This window comes from Bombus huntii, unplaced genomic scaffold (assembly GCF_024542735.1).
Source record: "Bombus huntii isolate Logan2020A unplaced genomic scaffold, iyBomHunt1.1 ctg00000092.1, whole genome shotgun sequence".
In the NCBI taxonomy this organism is placed as follows: Eukaryota; Metazoa; Arthropoda; class Insecta; order Hymenoptera; family Apidae; genus Bombus; species Bombus huntii.
In genome coordinates, this window is record NW_026099347.1 from 61,664 (window position 1) to 76,856 (window position 15,193).

At 36.8% G+C, this 15,193-nt stretch overlaps 2 long non-coding RNA genes across 4 annotated transcripts; both read right to left on the reverse strand.

The window, feature by feature from the left end:
• Positions 1 to 279: 279 nt before the first annotated feature.
• Positions 280 to 938, reverse strand: LOC126876746 (uncharacterized). 3 transcript variants are annotated; one of them, XR_007694477.1, is made up of 3 exons: positions 837 to 938; positions 612 to 752; positions 280 to 545 (listed from the first exon to the last, which is right to left on the reverse strand). It is a non-coding gene; the product is annotated as an uncharacterized LOC126876746 (long non-coding RNA). The 3 variants fall into 3 exon arrangements; XR_007694479.1 differs by having other exon boundaries at positions 612 to 777; positions 837 to 851; XR_007694478.1 differs by having other exon boundaries at positions 824 to 838.
• A 10-nt stretch (positions 939 to 948) lies between these two features.
• Positions 949 to 7,183, reverse strand: LOC126876747 (uncharacterized). Its single transcript, XR_007694480.1, has 4 exons — positions 7,169 to 7,183; positions 3,941 to 4,221; positions 1,095 to 1,186; positions 949 to 977 (listed from the first exon to the last, which is right to left on the reverse strand). It is a non-coding gene; the product is annotated as an uncharacterized LOC126876747 (long non-coding RNA).
• Between the last annotated feature and the right edge of the window lie 8,010 nt (positions 7,184 to 15,193).

Below are 15,193 nucleotides of genomic sequence, written 5' to 3' on the forward strand. Positions count from 1 at the left end.
GCTAGCGAAAAAAATGAAGGAAAGGCGGAGAAACGATGCAGAATATTCATAACGTGCACGTGATTCATCTGCATGTTTCAGTTTTGTTGTATATTTCACAATCGAACATTTTCTTTTCTCTTCTATCGTACTCTTGTATCTTGTGACGTGACTGTTTCTCGTGGGAGATAAGAGCAAGACGAAATGCGGTTTCTAGCATTTCGCAAACAAAAAAGGACGAAACTGTTCGCTTTTCTTCTGTTTTCTTGTTTTTAAATAGAGATGAAAGATAAAAAGACATATCTACAGAATTTATTCTATTTCCATTACACTATTTTCATCTGAATCAATTGGCTTGCTGAATAAATTCTTCTTGTTTACAGGCATAGCTAATAGAGATTTGGATAGTCTAATATGGCTTATTTTCATTCTTTTTCTTAGCTCTAATACTTTCTTTAAATCTTTCTCGCCAAACCTTATAAATTTAAAATTATTCGCACACTGTAATTCATTATTCCAATTCAATAACATTTCACACTGAGTTGCATTTAAAATATCAGAAATTTCTGAAAAATAAAGGAGGGTTTGTACATCAGGATATATTGAAAATAAATTTGGCTGTAATTCTTTACCTATTCCACGTGTATGATATTCTCCTAGTTCTTTCTACTCTAATTATATGTTCCCTCCTAGCATGCTGTCTACTCCTGTTGCTAGCTATAGACCTTTTAATAGTAATTTCTTCCATTTCTTCATCATTTCTTGCTACATACCTTTGGATCAAATATAGAACTATAACTAATCACATCTTTAATGTACAATCTCTGTATCATCATGTGTATACATTTTTGTTTTACCTCCGTTTCTAACAAACTTGCAGTTATCTCTGGAGTATAGGGTCACACGCCTGGAATCATATTGTTTCTGATCCACGATATTTTCTCTCCTATTGAATTCTGTTTCTGCAGGACATTTCTGCCTTCTGTCTATTTGATATTCTGAAACAAAACACATTGTCCATTTCCTTCTTTATTACACAAAAGTATTATATAATCATATAAAATAAATGAAATGTACATAACAAAATCACATAATTTAATAGTAATTGTATTTACTTTTTGGCTTTTTTCGTAATAGCGATAGACTTTCTGCTATTTGGGTGTATCATTTTCTTTGGCTTCAGGAATTCTTTTCTCATTGCAGTGGCCTATAAAAGACAACAAAATAAATTAGTTAAAATATTACCATGGCTATGAATTATTTCGATTATCCTAATCATCAAAACTCCAACTCAGGCTATCCGTTTACTCAATGTATAATCATGCACAGGCGAATCGTCGACAGTATCACACGCTTAGAAGCACTAATAGAGTAGACAAAACATCCTACATGCCACAGCTATCGAAACAATAACCAGATAGCAACGGATAGGCGCCTCTGATATACACCCGACGATAACCGCTTCAGAGGGACTAAAACCTCAGTACAAGAAGTCTCCCAAATCAGCGTTCTATACCTCTTTGTTATAACACCCTGAACCGTCACTCTGTTGGATTCATACAATAAATTTTACCACTATATCTAAAGTTTAATTCTTTAACTTATTTGTGAAACGTTCGAACTGCGACTCGAGGAGATCACCGGTGATTTGTCAATTTCGTGATTTGTTGTGTCTCGTATATGATAACAGCAACGACGGCGACGCCTATCGATAGTAAAAGTAATATCGAAGTATACCTTCCTACCATGACATTTCCGGGCTAACAAACTTCAAAATTGGTTTCTTTTGTTTCAAGATATTTTTAGCTATTTTTTTTTTAATCTTATAATGATAACCTATTTTAAAATGTGCAATGTTTGATAAATGTACATTAGTAAAATTTCATACGAAGAAAGTTTTTGGGAATCCGTATTATATTCAGCGAGCAGAAAACGAAGACTTGACGGAAGTTGACAACAATGGAGATAAAAGTCTTTATCGTAATATTGTTTTTATTGATTTTAACGTCAGATGGAACGGGTTTCGACAGAAAACGATCCACCAAATTTCAAAGAGGTAACGAGCAAACTTCAAGTAAAAACGAGCAAAAGTCAACACCCGATTATTATTATTACTGCGACTCAACAGAGTTTGGAGTAGTATTATACAAAAGATTCCGTATTTGCGTTCTTATTTGCCGTGCGACATGATAGAAATTGATTTCTCTTCCGCTTGTATCAGATGCGGGATGTTGGTTGATCCTTTTTCACCGGTCTCGATTATCCTATTTCTCTTTATTCGCCTATTTTTTAAACACAAATATAGATTTTTTACGATTATTTATATTGTTCATGACATCATTTGACGAATTCTTCGAGAACTTCGCAAGGGAACCAAGACATAAATGATATTTAAAATGTTTATAGCAGTTCTGAAGTAAAGAGAAGCGATATTAGTTTGAAATGATGGATCATTTCAATGACTTTATTATTTATTGCCTTAATAGCTATCTACATATTATTTTAGTTGCGTTTTTCTTTTGAATCGGAAATGACTATCCTGTGTTTCGTCAATAATTTGTCTTGCTTCTCTTGGTGCATTTCTAAAAGTAGTATTGACATAAATGAATTTTTTACTGCAAGAGTTAACATCACTTTTTTTCGACTTCTCTTTTAGGTTACAAGAGTACAAAGCTATATATAGGCCAAAACATGTATGTATCTTTCGATAAAAGATAAATTTTTATTCAAAACCTACGAGACTGCACGCAGATATTTCAAATTGCAGCGAATATTATCACGAATACTTCGCGTTAAACATGTTATATCTTTTAACATTTTCAGAGACGCGTAAACATCTGCAAGCTATTTATCACTTTATTCGATTGCATATTGTAGCGGCATATGAGTCATAGGACGATGCGAATCGAGAGTAACTCATGTTGTTGTTTTGCCTCGGGGCATTGATACCGTCTCGAGGTACGAAACTTGATAATAAACAAACTCCGGACAGAACAATATCGCCGCTACGCGCAACCGTCAACCGAAGTCGAATTTAAATTCGTTAGAGGGAGATCGTTAGAAGAGTACTGCCGATAGTTTTAAATACATTTGACTACACCAAATATCAACTCGTCTCATCACTATATACACCAACGCGTTTAATCAACCTCCACATAATCGAGAAATGATTTCAAATTTGACCCACGTTTCTATCGACTTCGCTTTCTTCTTTATTTTGGAAGAAATGCACATTCACTATTTATCAGCTAAGCGAACTCGAAACGAATGAAAATTCCCAACCACCACGTAGACCAAAGCCTATCAGCCTTTTCCGAACCTGTAGGTTACAACGAGATTCTTAATTAATTAATTCGTTTCTTACAGGCTACAGAGTCTGAGAATAAAGAATTTTTTTGACCGTTTTGTTACGACCTATGTTAAAACCACATCATAGGAATAAGATAATAATACAGATCGTAATCATTATATATCGGTACATACTATCAATTTGATTGTGCAATTAAATAACATAATATCAAAAGTAATCAAATGTTGGGATACTTTTGCGCGATAGTGTATATGTGTAAAATAATATGATTCTATAAATTCATTCACAATAAATCAAAAACAATGTTGTGTTGCTTATTCTAGTAAACAATCCAACCATTTAACTGTAAGATATTTGGAAAGTTCATGTAACAAGCATACAATATGCCACCCGGAAGGTACCAACTACGTTCCTCTATGAAATTAGTACAAATGTTTCAAGACTTATATATTATTAACATTTCACGCAACGTTTTTATAAGATACGTTAATCCGTAGAAATGACCCGTCGCAGTAAATTTATACATAGATCAGAGTTAGAAAATACAAAAGAACGATATTTTCTCTGAGTATACGAAGTTAAAATGGTGTTGGACGCAAATTAATTGGTTGGAAAGAGGCGCCTTGAAGCGTACTAAAAGAGGTAGCTTACCTCGTTGAAATACCATGGAACGAAACCCTGTTGGGCAATGGGCATTCTGCTGTAGCCTGGAATTCCTTTTGCTCCCGTATTCTTCTTCTGTTTTCCGTGGTTTTTGTTACAACACTCGCGACGTTTTCATTCAAACGAACACACAACGCATAAACGGAGAAAAACAAACGTTGAAGGTTGCGTCGCGTCACGCGAATCACTGACGCTACACTTATACGTTGGAAACAGGAACGAAACCGACGCAGGTGCAACACGGGGCCCGTGAAATGTAAACTATCGAACTACGTATAATAGCACACGAAAGTATTTCTATTGTTTGTATATATATATATATGTGTGTGTGTTTGTATATTTGTGTGTGTATATATATATTTGTGTGTGTATATATATATATATATTTGTGTGTGTATATATATATATATTTGTGTGTGTGTGTGTGTGTGTGTGTGTGTGTGTGTGTGTGTGTGTGTGTGTGTGTGTGTGTGTGTGTGTGTGTGTGTGTGTTCATATATATATTATAAATTGGTTATATATATATATATATATATATATATATATATATATATATATATATATATATATATATATATATATATATATATATATATGTCGGGTCACGATTCGAATTTTGGGCGCGCGACGACTCTTCGTGTGGACTAGCCATCGTTTCACAAAGCCGAGATTTTATTTAGACATATATACAGGTCTATCACTAAGCTTAACAAATAATAAGTACAACTAATAATAAGTCTAACAAACACTAAGCCTAATGAATAATACGATCTACGAATAATTAAATTAAATAATACTATTAGCAATGTTTGAGTTCAAACGAATCCACGATCACCGGGATAACTCCTTACTAAGCGAAACTAACTTAGACGCAAATGCGATCGTCGAAAATGCTCGATGTATCACTGCGCCAAATACGATAAGGATAGGTTCGACAAAAACAAAGCTAAAATAGTTAGGTTCAACCTTGGCGATTTCGTGTTACGTAAAAACGAGGAAAGAAACCAGACGAAGTTAGATCCGAAATTCAGGGGTCCATTCGTAATAGCCGAGATTTTGGAAGGAGATAGATATACCCTAAAAACCTTAGACGGCAAACGATCATATAAGGACAGACACGACAGACTGAGAAAAATGCCAGAAGGTTGCGTCCCTGCTGAGTTAGACGTCTGCGGTGATGACAACGGCGGTGATAATAACGATGCAAGTACACTGACCTCAGAGGATCATTAACACTGCGTTGTGGTCATAGTAATACACCGAGTGGTTTTATGTGCTTTTGTTGTAACCCGTTGAGTGGGTTGATGTGTTTTTGTTGTAACCCGTTGAGTGGGTTGATGTGTTTTTGTTGTAACCCGTTGAGTGGGTTGATGTGTTTTTGTTGTAACCCGTTGAGTGGGTTGATGTGTTTTTGTTGTAACCCGTTGAGTGGGTTGATGTGTTTTTGTTGTAACCCGTTGAGTGGGTTGATGTGTTTTTGTTGTAACCCGTTGAGAGGGTTGATGTGTTTTTGTTGTAACCCGTTGAGTGGGTTGATGTGCTTTTTGTTGTAACCCGTTGAGTGGGGTTACGTGCTTTTGTTGTAACCCGTTGAGTGGGCTTACGTGCTTTCTGGGTGTAATGCACCCAACGTGGCAATATGATCCAACAAACTGAGGTTCACCGGTGTACGAAATCGAAAATGATCTGTTGTGTCATTACGGTCTGGCTGGCGACTCACAGAACGCACCTAACACTTTGAATACAAATTATAACATTACAAATTCCTATTCTCTTTTATTTTTCTGTTGTCAAACCTCCGAACGAAACTTTGTTATTGCACTGGACCCTTGACTTACTTGGACATTTAGTTAAATCGCAAATAATGTCAGTTGTATCGAATCTAATGTAAGAAATACGATATTTTAGTTACACACGAGGACGTGTGATAGTCAGGATGGCCGTGTCGGAGATGAAAGAACACCGGAGCCTTTGGAATTTTGGATAATCCCGCAACATTGTAACCTAGAGTCTACTATAGCTGTAATTGAACAATTGTAGTTATTCAACCCGATTGTAATTATTCGAGAATTGTGATAATGAGCTTGGGTTCGAGGCGACAGTCAGTCGCCGAACGTAGCCGCGGTCACGGGATGAACGCTTTGCCTAACAAAGGTATGAAGTAATTCTATAGCTCTCCTTAAAAGAAATATTTGTGGCGACACGCGACAGTAAACATTCCAACGGTTTCTGTCCCGTGGCTCGCCACGTGCAGACCCTATTCTTCGAGTAAGATGATTGCCAGATGTCGATGCGTCTCCGCAGTACATGTTCGGCTAGCCCGAGGGCCCGTTATAAATCTTAAGGTTTAGTTAACTAAAGTCCTTCAAACAGACAAACAGTCTTTGTCCCAACTACGGGAAGATAGGGAAGACATATTTTTCAACGAGCGGCGTCTCCCACTAGCAACTTTCCCTCGAGGGCGGCTAGCATCCTTTTCTAACCACCGATATGGAGATTAACCAATTAGCAGCAACACTTTCTGAACGAAGGCTTTTCTCGACGAATCCGATGATCTCGTATCCTTAGACACACCCCGTTATAGTTTTCCTGTGTGGCATCATCGGGACGGGAAAGGCTTTCTCGCTCGCGATCTCATCGATCCAAGAGTAACGCCTTCGCGATCAGTGATTATTCTCAGACTTAGACTTTGTGAGTACGTTCTGTTGTCATCCCGTTGACCGCGGATTCGTTATTGAACCTAGGATCATTGTCATTAGTATCTCGAGCACCTAACTACCGCGGTTACTTGTCCGGTTCTATAATAATCGTATTTGCACTAGTCAATGTCTTCTCCATTGCATAACGACAACGTGTAACCCAAACGAAGATTCGTTTCACGCCCCTAACCCTAATTCTAATGTAAACCCGATATATATATATATATATATATATATATATATATGTATGTATAAGATTTATAAAATGAATGCTCGGTAAAATGTCTGTGATAAATAATAGCAATTAAAATGGAAAAATTTTTAATTGCATTGCTTCGACTATACATATACATATACTTAATGTGACTTACTTTGTATGAGAAAAATTCTGTTTGCCAATTCGATATCGAGAGCTGATAATGCTAACATACGATGAAACGATAACAGAAGAATCCGAATATTCAGAACTTTTCACGATATATGTTAAATAATATTATGAAATAAATTAAATAATTACCCCGCATTGCTTCCAGCGTACGTGTTCACGATTCTCGGCGAAACCGAATATGGCAGCAGGAAATCAACCAATCACAACTTCGGAAGAAAGTAAAGCGCGGGAAGAAATCGCGGCATCCAGCTTCCTGCGAATCTATTCTCGATCTCGATGTAAGCAGTAATCTTTCGATAATCGTTTTGCAAAATGGCGTGTCTTAAACGAAGTGTATAGTAAAATTCGTATTTGAGAGACGCATAAATAAACGATATCAGGCTATTTCCCGCGAGAAATTCACGTTCGGTTGCAACATAACATGTCACGTATGTATTTTCGTCGAAAACTGATTTCGAGGGACGTGTATATGTGCGTATCAAGTTACTTGGCGAAAGTTCAACGACAGACTGTGACTTTAAAACAGTATGTATGCCTATGTTTGTTGTCCGAGAATTGGAAGAATCTGTCATGTTTTGTTTACGTCGGCTGTAATGGAGTGGTGTTTTTGTCTTGTGGTAACTGAATGTCTCAAACAACAAACTCGAGATTTCAATCGATCTTCGAAAAGAAGTCATACCCATTGGCCTTGGGTGAGTTGTGATTTCATTAACTTTTTAATTCATAATTGATAACATAAGGTTATTGTAAGACCGATGAAAATATGGATAGCAACCAATTGCAATTGAATATCTGGCCTGTCTTGCACTATTGAAATTTTGCAAGTCACTAAAGTTACCAGCATTAATATGTTCCCTTGCACAAGTTTGACGATAAAACAAATGAAATTTTACTATTTGCAAGTTATTTGATTATTGTATTTAACGAAAAATTATAAAATCATAAAATAGAATTCTATATAACCTGTAAATCGTAACTTGTCAATCTACTAGTACATATATTATAAATTGGTAAACTTTTGTGTGTGGGGGAGGGGGTGCTAGATGTAACACTGATACGACATTTTGAAAAAATATTTAATTATAATCATGAAAGGCGTTATTGAAATATTGAGTTTTTATTAATGTTCCTTGCAACTTCGAGTTTGCGTACTATATTTAAAATGTACATAAGATATAAAGTATATTGACAAGTAACAGTCACAAAATTGTTTCAAATGAGGATAATCATCCTAATATCAACTTATCAATTGTGATCTGATAAACAAGAATTCAAAATACAGTTAAACTGTGTTCTACATACAATAATCTTTTTCGGAGGAGATTTAAATATATGAACATATTGTGATATTTTGTCCATAATAACATGAATAATATAAAGTTTCGTATTACATATACTCTATTTTTTAATATATTCTGCATATCTCATTTTATGACAACAGACAAGCAAACTATATTCCCATTATAAGCTTCGCTCTAATTTCGCATCGTTTCACCTGAATATATCGTGAAATTTCATCCCGTCAAAATTTTGCGTCAATCTTTTTTATCTTAAAGGATTAAAGACAGTTGCAAAACGCCACGGTGTTTCGGGGTTTGTTTAAATTTCCGCCAAATGAAAAAGAAGTTTCGCGAAAAATGGTAGTTACTAACGGCACGTCTGGTTACAATTTTCGTTTACAATTCTTTTGGCGAGTAAATATGACGTACTGGGTCGATACTAAGTAGTCGGTTGTCCCTGAAATTTGAACTGTTGAGAACGAGGTAATAACAGGGCGACTGGTTTGTTGCTGTGTAACGTATACACGTTTCTGAATAGTTTTCTACTTTAAATGAAATTAACTGCTACCCGACGGAGTTTCGACGTAGCGATAAACACGCCACTGAAAAAAGCGACGAATGGGAATGGAAAATACGTAAAGATTTTTTTGACAAAATAAAGAATCATTTTGTCAGATTTCAAGAAGAGTTTGGGTAAATTCAATTTATGCTCTTTGCTACTTGACTTATGTTTATAACACTAAAAGTTATCTTTACAAGCAGCGAAGTGATTTAGTTTCATCCGTAGTTCGGTTGCTTCCAATTTTTTCATTTTCACATTGTGTAAATTTCGACCAATTGCGGGGAGACGTAATCGCGAGGAGAGACGTCAACGGGGGTCGTAAATCCCCGTTACGATTATAACAATCGACACCACGAATTGATCGATCCCCTGATTTCCGTTGAGATAATAGGGGTGATTGAGTTTGTATAACACTGTGATTCACAGAATTATAAATTATATATTTCCAACACTTAGATTACACTGACGTAGAGAAATAAATAGTTAACAACTTGTCGCATGAAGATGCGATAGATATGTACGCTAGAGCAGGGCTCTTATAATGGAAATTAATGTATTAATGGACTTAGCACTATAATATATTTAGGAGAGAAGATGTGTGTTCGACAACACCGAGAACCGACAAAAGATTTGCGTGAAGTATGCGACTCTCGCGCTATGTGTAGACTGCCGCGTTAGGCGTTAGTTTTTAGACTGTCTGTCGCTCTTTTTCTAATACGGAAGAAAAGTTCGGTGTGGGTGTGCCCCTGTGCCTAAAGAACGCGGATTCGTTGTTCCCACTTTCGTTAGAAAAAGTGAGGGCCACGAAGCGCGGTGTCGATTGGTCATGACCTGCACTACTGCTCGAAGGGATGAGTATCGAGTCTCCTACCATCGTGGTGGATAGATGACTGTGTGCGTGAGAAAAACCTAGCTTGTTTTATTACAGGGCTATTCGGATTTTCCTAATGGGTGCATACCCGCTTTCTCCGTGTTTTAAGTGCGACTAATAAACCCAAGGACCTCTCTAAAAACCGACTGTGTTTCGAGAATATTTTTAAGCTTTAGAAATTCTTCAAGACAAACGGATTGAAGACACATGGCGAAACAATACAGGGAAGTGAAAGTTATGGTGGGTCCTTAGGTTTATTGAGGGTCGAAGTGACGTTACGCAGGTCGGTTGTTGTCCGGTCGCGCGGGCTGGCGTGCAGATGTTTTAGGCGGCGTAACACATTGCGTATTACAATATTGATGTTAAAATATTATTATAGAAAAACATGTTAGCAACTTAATTTTCTATTTGTTCGTTTCTCTGTTTTCCTTATTCTGTTTTTGGATTTGTGGTGGATGATTTAAATAATGACGTGACGAGTTGATACTTGATATTGTCAAATATATTTAAAATTATTCTAAATACAGAATTAATCGCACGGGAGACAAAGATTTTGTAACGAATCCTAGCGGCTGCCATTTGTCGTTCACGCGCTGTTGCCGATACCGAATGCGCTAATGTCACGTAAAATAACAAAATAAAAAAAGAAATTTGAGGTGTAAATAAAAAAAAGAAACTTTATTTTTTTTCTAACAACAATTCACTTTACAATCCACTTCCAAACTCTAGGCGTGACTTTCCAAGACTGAAGCTCTTATGATTTGACTTTCGATCGAATCCGATTACTTTCTTTTGTCATCCCTCAACATCCCCACCATGCATTTGCATTTGCTAGGCGTCCGCGACCGTTGCCACGTGCTCTTTCTTCTAGAACCTTCGGCGGAAGGACCGTTGGGATGTTGATGGTTCATTAGACACTTCAGCGATATTGCCGCCGATTGTCGCCGAGTGCCGCCACATCTTTATCTCCATCGTCAGTCCATCGGATTTGAAGTATGCCGGTCGTGACACTAACATTGTGGCGTCAGAGACGATGCGTTTTGACTCGCGAAAGGCGTTTTCGGTTTGCTTCGACCACTCGATTCGCCGCGAACAGCTCGTACGTATCTTTGTTCGCGGATCCGCGTAGTTTGTTGCACGAGTATACGTTTATATTGACACCGGTGTTCACAAGAAAAGAGATCCTTGGTGCCCTGTCCGTCACGAAAATGCGATGGGATACTAAAGCCATCGCCACATGCCGCGTTTACGGACGGCTGGTCTCGTTTCACTGGGTCCAGTTGCAAGGGGCCCGGCACTTCCTTGCGCGGTCTCGAAAGGTCTCGTGGTAATAGCAGAGACCAGACTTCTGCGGTCTGTCCTTCGAACTTGATATCAATCTTGCCTTCCGTATGTAGAATAACGATGTGAGGTGGATAGTGGGTGAAGGTGCCCACAAGAAATACTCTTGATGTTCAACAAAAAAGTTAATTAAATTATTAACAATCAACAGTCAACAATTTATGATCAACAATTAACGACTAACGATTAACTGTCAACAACAATTAACGATTAACGATGAACGATCAAAAACAATTAACGATTAACGATGAACAACGATTAACGATTAACGATTAACTATCAAGAGTCAATAATCACGTATCTCTAATTGTGTTTGCTTCGCTATGACGCTTAACCTTTCGCACTCCGCAGCTCGGGGCAGAATGAATCTTTGATTCGAAACCAAATGGATTCTTTTCTTTGTTGCCCCTCGATATCTCCACTACGCACGCGTTTATTAGATGTCCGCAACGGTTGCCGCGTATGCATTCTTCCGAATATTCGGCGAAAGAACTGTAGGGATATCAATGGTACATTAGGCGTGTCGGCCTTACGCTTTGAAGGTATAGCGCTTTGTGTCGCGAAGCCGTTGGAAAGTTCCATGGTCGAGTGCCACCACAGATGCATGACGATTAGATACAAACGCTTCAAGTATTACAATTAATAGCTGATACAATTGCAACAAAACAGATGTCCTTTATGCAAGACTACTGAAATTACACAGCTACAATAAAATAAGGAATACGTCTGTACTATGGGAAACATAAATAAATATACACATAGTAGCTTATACAACATGTATGTGGAGGACGATTAAACGCGTTGTTGATTAATGACCAGACGAGTTGATACTTAGTGTAGTCAAATGTATTTAAAATTATTTGCAGTACAGAATTAGTCGTCGTTCGCTTAGTGTTGCTCGATATGTGTATACAAGGTAATGCTTACGTTCGTTCGATATTAATTCGCTATAAGAATGTTCGATACTAACTGTCTTAACGATCGTGTTCTTTTATTTATACTCGGGGGAGTATCGAAAACTTTAAATTCAACCTCGGTTGACGATTGCACGCAGCGGCAACATTGTTTTGCCCGGAGTTTGTTTATCGTTACGCTTTGCTTGTCACGTAAAAGTAATGGGAAAATAATAATAAAAAAATGTTGGGTTCTTGAACCAGAGTTCGAGATACCTCTATTCTATAATAGGATTACAAGTGTGCGATTAAACTGTTACCGAAAGACTGAAGCCTCGATCAAGAACCAGCCCTTCTAGATGTTCGTTTATCTTATGCCTACGTGCCGAATTCATAATCCTTTATTTTGGGAGTCGGTGTCGTGTGCAAGGCGGTTCAGGTTTCCTGAGTCGGTTGGACATATTTGTTGACGTTACATTCCCCCAGTGTTAGAGTGCGGCTGGTCCTCCAGACTCTTATTTTCGGTGTAGTGCCTCCTTTTGTATGCCCTTTTGGAATCTTACATGCCTTGCTTCGAGGATGACTGAATTGGTGTCTTCAGGTAATTCTCGTAATGGTTGTATTTCAGGTGTGGAATATGTGTTTAAAGGTGCGCTCTATTGGTCTAGAGATATTGCTTATACCTGTGTCTTTTTTTTTCTTTGGTTTTACAACATAATACGCGAATACATAATTTGGAAGGTAGGCATTTGCTTATAATATCGAATAATCCTATTTTGTTAAATATACATATGTTCCTAGTAATGCTAGATCAATATAACTAATAATTTATAAGACACTTAGTTCCTATTTCTTAAGACTTCTAATTCTATGTTCATAATTAAGAGAGTTTACTTCGTTGGAAATTTGATTGAGGTGCATTCTATACGATTATACATTATTAATGATTTTTGGAGCGTTTTCAATTTTTGTTAGGATTTCTTCTAGACTGTCAGTTAAGGGTAAAGCTATAGTTTTGAAATTTGTTTTGTAAGTTATATTGGTTTTTAAGTTATTGTTTTCATCAAAAAATTTATCTATATTTTTATTCATTAATTCTAAATTATCGTTATCCAGAGTTACAAATAGACTTCTAGAAATGGATCCAACAAAATTCAATGAGCCTCTTCGGTAACAAGTGTGTGTCATAAATTTAATATGCATGATTACATTGTCTAAATTTCTTTTGCGAGCGCGTGTAATCATTTCATTGGAATACGGGCATTCACTTTTAAAATGTTCTGTTAACATTAGTCTAAATCTTTTAATTTCGCTGAGTTTTGCATATATATCCTTAATGTCTAAACCTATAATTACGTTTACGGATTCGCTATATAAGTATGCATGAGCTAATTTTTCTTGATATATAGAACTACCATTAAGGGGTATAACGTTTAGCTTAGCTAACTATGAAGAAGGTGAAGATCGTCCTGGAAAGTAAGGTTTAATACGGTTACCATGTATTTTCCTAATCGAGTGATTTACTATTATTTCATAATAAGGGGTTTTTCACTTTTTCAATGGTGTATGGCCCTGGCCATTCAGTATCTATCTTGTGTTCTTTATGATCGTTATGAATTAATACTAAATGTCCTTCTTTAAAAATAGATTGAGGTTTGGCAATTTTAGAGAAGTTTCTAATAAATTTTCTATAGTATCCAGCTAGCCCAAGGAATGATTTTACATCTGTAGGATTTTTTGGTAGTTTGAAATTCTTTACTGCTTCTATCTTTTTAGGGTTAGGTTTTACTCCATCTGCTGTCACTACATGTCCTAGATATTCTAATTCGGGCTTTAAGAATTCACATTTATCTGGTTGTATTCTTAGACCTACTTTCCCGAGTCTTTGGAATATAATGACTAAGTTTTTAGTATGTTCTTCCATCGATTGCCCGAATATAATGATATCATCGAGATAAACGAAACAATGATTGTTAATCAAACCTCTTAACGTGGTATCCATCATTCTTTGAAAGGTAGCAGGTGCGTTCTTGAGCCCGAATGGCATTCTATTATAGTGGAAGTGTTCTTATGGTGTGCTAAATGTAGTGTATTTCTTTGAATTCTCGTCCATGGGTATTTGATGGAACCCTGAGGATAAGTCTAAAGAGGAGAAATATTTCTTATTTCCTAGCTGTGATAGTATATCGTTAATGTCAGGTAGTGGATACGCGTCTTGGTCTGTTAGTTCGTTTAACTTCCTAAAGTCAATCACTACTCGCCACTTTTGTTTCCCTGATGCGTCGATTTTCTTTGGAACGACCCAGACAGGAGAGTTATAGGGAGAGTCGGAGGGTTCTATAATCTCTTTGTTTAACATTTCAGTCATCTGTTTATTTATTTCGGTTTTATGATGTTCGGGAGGACGGTAGGATTTTACGTTGATGATCTTGTTACGTAGATGATACATTTACACTGTACACGTGAATGTGTGTGTAAGCGTCAGAGGGCGTCCAGGTCTCAGTAGAGACAAAAGACGATTGGAGGCTGTTAGGAGAATCTAGAGGAGGTGGTTGACAACAAGCGTGCGTGCAAGAAGGTTATCGAAGTCTTCAGAGTGTAATATATATATGTATAGCTGTTGTGTGCGAAATAAAGTAAACTATTTGTATTTTCGAATCCTCTCTATACCTTAACATGGTAGCAGAGCGTGGTTACTAGTTTTGCAAGCTATTTAGTGCGTGGTTTTTAGTCTTGCGAGTTTAGTAAGGGAAGAAACGTTCAAAGAATATAAAATAAAAGAAAAAATACTTCAAGCACGTAGGAACGCTTGAGTAAAGAATAGGAAATCAATTAAAATGGAGAGATCGGAAATTATGCTATCGATATTCGATGGTGAGGGTTACGGTATGTGGAAGAAAAGAATAACAATGTTTCTGAGATATAAAGAATGTGATATTGTTATAACTAGAGTGAAGACTGAAACAGACAATCCAGACTGGGATAAAAAGGATCTGAAGGCAATAAATATAATTTACAGTGCCTTCTCAAATAGACAATTAGAATATATTAGGGAAGAAAAAACAGCGTATGAAATAATGAAAAAGTTCGACGAAGTGTACTTGAAAGAATCGACGGCACTAGATCGTGTGCAGAAGGAGATTGGAGAAGATAAGTCTTGATAAATACAGTGATTCAGCATCGTTTTTTAGCGATCTTGAAAAATTA